We start from the raw sequence: 6,044 nt of genomic DNA, 5'->3' as shown, positions 1-6,044 counted from the left end.
TTCTATCAAATTTTAGATTGTTTATATTTTTGTCTATTTGCTTTATATTTTCTGTAAATTGTCTATTTAATATTACTTGTTCCCTTCTTAATTGGGGATTCTCACTTTTTTATTGGTTGAGAACAACCCTTTTTATTTGCTTTTTAATATTTTGGAGTCACTATTATAAGTCTATACTTGTCTTAATTATTGTAAATTTTTTTCTCAATGTCTGTGTTGCCTTTTAATATGTATTTTTAGAAATTTTTAAACCTATGTGAAATTGATCTTTTTTAATATTGTTCTTTTAGAAAAAATTATTTCTCTCTTGATGTTTTTAGATATTAAACTAAGATTTATTCTACATTTGAGGAGAGTTAAAAATTATATATAGTGCGCAGTTTGGCAGCACATATACTAAAATTGGAACAATGCAAAGAAGATTAGCATGACCCCTGCACAAGGATGATGTGGAAATTTGTGAAACATTTCATATTTTTAAAAAAATTATATATATACATACACACATATATGTATACATGCACATGTACACATCTTATATCTTATATATACACATAAGATTCAGAGTAGGGGTCTAACTTTTTTAGTTTATATGTCATTTATTTATTGAATAAAATTATATTTTATTTATTTGAAATAACATTTTACTTAATTTTATTTTTTATACAAAATAGAATCTCTCAGAGGATTCTCTGTTCTTTAGGTATTTTTATACCCATAAATGTAAAAAACATTTAGGACATCTTCAATATTGAATATATTTAGAAAGACATATGTAATGTTCATAAAGTGGTCTAATGCTTCAATCCCCACCCCTGGATGGTGGACCAGTGCTGGTCTGTGGCCTGTTAAGAACTGGGCTGCACAGCCGGGGGTGAGCGGGAGTGGGTGGTGGGAGGGAGTGAGAAAGCTTCATCTGTATTTACAGCCGCTCCCCGCCCCCTCACTTGCATTACCACATAAACTCCACCTTTTGTCACATCAGGGGCAGCATCAGACCGTCATAGGAGCTCAGACCCTAATGTAAACTGCACTTGTGAGGCATCTAGTTTGTATGGTCCTTATGAGAATCTAATGCTCAATGATCTGAGGTGGAGCTGAGGAGGTGATGGTGCTGGGGAGTGGCTGCAAATGCAGATTATCACTAGCAGAGGTTTGACTGCACAATAAATGCAATGCGCTTGAATCGTCCTGAAACCATCTACCCACCCCCACCCTGGTCTGTGGAAAAATTGTCTTCCGTGAAACCGGTCCCTGGTGCCAAAAAGGTTGGGGACCGCTGGCTGGTGTAATGGACATTGAAAACTAAGAAGAGAGGAGGGTAGAAGAGGGATGAAGAATAAAAATTTACATATCTGGTACAATGTACACCGGTGAGAGGTACACTGAAAGCCCTGACTTCAGCCTGATAAATTCCATCCACATAACAAAGTGCCCCCTAAATTTTTTTGAAATAAAAAAGGAAAGATTTACATAAATGAGGAATCATTTAAAAGATTTAGAAGAAAGAATGAAAAAAAATTATTCTACCAGAAACTTTGAACAACATTATAATTATAGTTCAGTAGAAATTTAGATGTGAAGATTAATGTAGGAGAGAAAAAGTACAGGATTATATACTTACCATGGTAAATATAGAAGGTAATATTAATTGAGTTCACTATATATTATATAAGATATTGAAAAATGCATCACATGTAGTACCTTATTGACTTCCCTCCCACAAAAAAAAAAAAAACAATAAAAATGAAAACAAGATCTCCTTACAAATGAGAAAACCAAGACTTTAAAAAGTTAAATAATTTCCCTAGTGAGAAAAAGTTAGGACTAGGCTTCAAATCCAAATCTATCTGACTCCAAAGCCATCATCTTAACTACTGTGCTATACTACTTTTGTCAGATTATAGAAAACATAAAAGTTTATCTAGTGAGACAAATACTTTCCTGTCTCTAAATTCTAGAGGAAATTTATTGTGTGGATGTTGAGTAACAATAACGGATAATGTCTTCAACTCGCATTTTATAGAAAATAGAGTAACATTTTTTAAATGGCCATTTCTTATATCAGCCTTTGATAATAGCCCAGTTCATAACACTGAATCATGACTTAGTGCAGGCATTTCTATAGACAACTACGCTGAGATAGCTCAGATATGTTGCTATCTATGATCAGCTTGATTCAGGAATGTATTTGTCATATGCCCAACATAAAGCGGGCATAGAGAGTCAGAAAGCAGGGCTTAATTTTAAAGAAATAATCAGGTCAATGTCAGATTCTATAACAGAGGAAAATAAGTCATGCAGAGAAGTCAGTGTGGGGTAGCAGTTATCTATTCTCAGATAACTGCTATAATCAAGATAGTTCCTTAAAGGAAGGGCAGAGTTGAGAACTGAAGCTAGGTTGATTACTTGTTCTCTGCATATGAAACTTTAAGAGTCATGTGGAGTTCAACTCCTCCAAGTCAAAAAATGGCAGAGGGACATGAAGGCTTCAGAAGCCCATATGATATGCCACTGTTCCAGCACTCAGTAAAGTGCTGGGGGTAGAGTGTTTGCTGAATAAGTATTTATGCAATAAGTGAAAGAACAATTGAATGAAAGAATGAATTTATTATTTCCCAAGGGCATATATTCTCTTGGTGCATTTTATCTTTTATGATACATAATATTTTACATATTTATGGGGTACATGCGAGTATTTGTTACATACATAGAATGTACAATGATCAAGTCAGGGTATTTGGGGTTTCCATTTCTTGGTGCATTTTTTTAAAAAGAGCTGTGCGTGCATCTTCCCGGTCACTTTTGGGACCACATGAAAAATTTTTGAAGATTTGATTTTGCTTTAATTTTGTTAATGATGTTTTTGGTAGGAGTTCTTTCTTTAATTAACAGTAACAACAATATACAGGCTATATATATATATATATATACACACACACATGTATAGGAACCATATATATACACACACACATATACTGTATTACATGTATGCACTAACTTGTTTTTTGTACATCATTTCAATAAATCTTCACCAAAATTGTTATGTTAGATATTATTATTTTTTCCTTATGCAGATAAGGAAAATAAAGGCTCAGAAAGGTTAAGCATCTTGTCCAAGGTTGCATGGCTGGTAAGTGGAGTAGCTAGGCATTTTGCCCTATCTTCTCAAGTCCATGCTGTTTATGATTCTGTAAATTAAATATGGAGCCACATTTTCTCCATTTATCTCTTTGAGAAATGCTCATTATAAAAGTTTAAAATAATACTGAATTTTAAAGTAAAAATCCCTTCCATTTTTGGGGATATATTTAGGTATGAGAGAGAGAGATATCAAGGCCAATGGGAGAAAGTGAGACAATTACTTTTGTCCTTTCTACTCTTTCCTTGGGTGGCAACTGGCTAGCAACAACTCAGAGACTACGTGAACCAGGTAACTTATTTTTTTCAGGAATAAATCACAGAGCCTAGAGTCAAGGTGTTCCTGTATATATACTTGATCTCTGATCTCAAATGAGCAGCCAACTCTACTCAGCATTCTATATTCCTCTTTTATGTTCACTACTCTATTCTCAGAAATTCTGCATATATTTTTTACTTTTCTAATTCTTTAAATCTCTGCCTATGTACAAAGTCCTTACTGCTCCCAGATAAGCTCATTGTTTATAGAGAGTATAAAAGTTGTTAGATGGGAAATCTCTTCTAGTCTCACCAGCAAATCTACCACCTAAGTTGGATCTACTTCCATACTGGTTTTGTTGGGATTCTGTGGAGGAAGAAAAGGACATTATGACTTTCTGATTTTAAAATTAATTTAAACATTTTTGTGGGCCCTAAAAGCATTTGGAGGCCCCTAAAATTGTTCCTACTGTGCCTAATGGGTAATTAGACTCTAAGGAAGAGCCTTTCTCACTATCAAATACTAATTCTTCTTAGTGCACTGGATTGCATTTCCTGCCAACTGCTCAAGGAATTCTACTTTGGTTCCCTCTCCTCATTATATTAATTCCTTTTTTTGCACTGAATTTTTACCACTTGCATGAAAATAAACTTTAGTGTATTCTAGTTTTAAAATAAAAAATAACAAATAGTACAATTATTCATAATCTTCTGCCTGCTGCCAACCACTGTCTCCCCTCCCATCTACAGATAAGCTTCTCTCACTCTTTCTTTGAGAGCAATAATTTTTATTAATAATTATTTTCCTGTATTAATTTGTAGTAATACATGATTCTTTTCATTGTTATGGAAGATATTTGTTTTGCCTCTGACCTCTAGTATAAAATTTAATATGAATGATGATAGCAAGCATCCATGTGTTTTTTCACGTCTTAGGGAGAAAACATTCAATTTTCACCATTACAAATGATTAGTTCTAGGATTTTTGGTAGATGGCTTTTAACCATGTCTAGGAAGCTCTTCCTATTCCTAGTTTTTTGGGAGTGTTTATCACAAATTTATGTTGAGTTTTGTCAAATGCTTTTTCCACATTTATTGAGATGATCATATGGTTTTTTTCTTTAGGTTTTGATGTGGTGAATTGCATTGATTGATTTTTTTTCCCCAATTATTTTACTGTGGTAAAATACATATAACATGAAATTTACTATTTTGAGCACTATATATAATTTTTGAATACTATCTTCTTTCTAAGACATTGAGCTCATGAATGTCATTATAAATCATTAAGTTCTAAGCCAACTTAATTGCAAAATGTTGTGAACATTATTTAAAAAGTCACACCTCAGTCTTATGTATATCCTCTTAGTATCCATCTTTGAGTAACTTTTATAAAGCATTTACACTCCATCCATGGCTACAGCTTCCTTTCCCACAACCAGTAATAATTTGAATAATTTTTAGATATTCTTTACAGCTGCTCTTGACTACTAACAAGATGATAAATTTATATCTGAAATTTTTCTTTCAGCTCAAAGTTGGAGCATTTTGTTGATGATGCAGTGCTACGATGGACATGTACCCAGAAGTTCAGGTCTCTATTGTGAACCTTTGTATTCAGAATTCATAACTTTTCTTTATCTTTTAGCACTATTTCCAATTAATGCACTGAAATCTCCCATGAATGTAACTTAGAATGTACATGAATGTATTTGTATTTCTGTAATGAATCTGTTTGAATTATTGATATATCTTTCTGTACTCACATCATTTTTTTGCAACAGTTACAGCAAATGTAGTGATGATGGTGCTATTGATTTTGTTTTGGAAATAGGTAAGAATCAAGGACCATAATTTTTTTCTTTATTTAGTTAAATGAAATATACTAAGCATGACACTATGTTATATAAACTGTACTCTCCAGCCAGCTGTACTTACAGCAGTTTTAAAAAATATGAGTAGACAAGGGCTACAATCTCAGATTTCTTTCTTTATCTCCCCCCCTTTTGCATGTTATAATTTATATTTCTCATACTTTAATCTGCTTTATTATTTTAGCTGATATTGAATTTGCCAATATGTAGAACACGGTATAAGTATTGCTATATTGAGAAATTAGATATCCAGGAGGTGATAGATACTCATATAGATATATGGAGAAAAGGCCTTTTGCTAAAAAGACTTTTTTAACATGTATTTTGGCATATTGGTCCTCTTTCAGGATTAGATCCTAGTCCATTAGTATACATATTCACTGCTCACATCATTAAAATAAAAGAAAAACTGTCAAGTGCTATTCAAATTTCATTCAAAGTCTTCTCATTGTATACCACTCTATTCATTGTATGTCAGCATCAATCTGTAAAAATGAAAGTATATTGCACCCAATGAGAAGGATCTGCAGTTTGAAGTTTTTTTTTTTTTTCCATTGGTGAGTAGACTTTTTATAAACCATAACATACTCTCATCCAGTACCATTAATTGTTATTTTAACATCATGTGCAAATCAAATCACTTGATAACCTCAACTACTGGATAGACAGCAAGCTGAAATTTTGTTTTCCATTATTATGTATGTCAAATAAATATAATTTGTTTACCAAAAACTCAACAAAATAGTTTTAAGTTATTATTTCATCCTCTAT

At 32.6% G+C, this 6,044-nt stretch overlaps 1 non-coding gene across 1 annotated transcript; it reads left to right on the top strand.

The window, feature by feature from the left end:
* The first annotated feature begins 372 nt into the window (after nt 1–372).
* LOC138388799 (U6 spliceosomal RNA) lies at nt 373–479 on the top strand. Its single transcript, XR_011234286.1, has one exon. It is a non-coding gene; the product is annotated as a U6 spliceosomal RNA (small nuclear RNA).
* The last annotated feature ends 5,565 nt before the right edge of the window (nt 480–6,044 follow it).

Source organism: Eulemur rufifrons, chromosome 7, assembly GCF_041146395.1.
Source record: "Eulemur rufifrons isolate Redbay chromosome 7, OSU_ERuf_1, whole genome shotgun sequence".
Lineage (NCBI taxonomy): Eukaryota > Metazoa > Chordata > Mammalia > Primates > Lemuridae > Eulemur > Eulemur rufifrons.
This window is presented reverse-complemented; position numbering and strand designations above follow the sequence as displayed.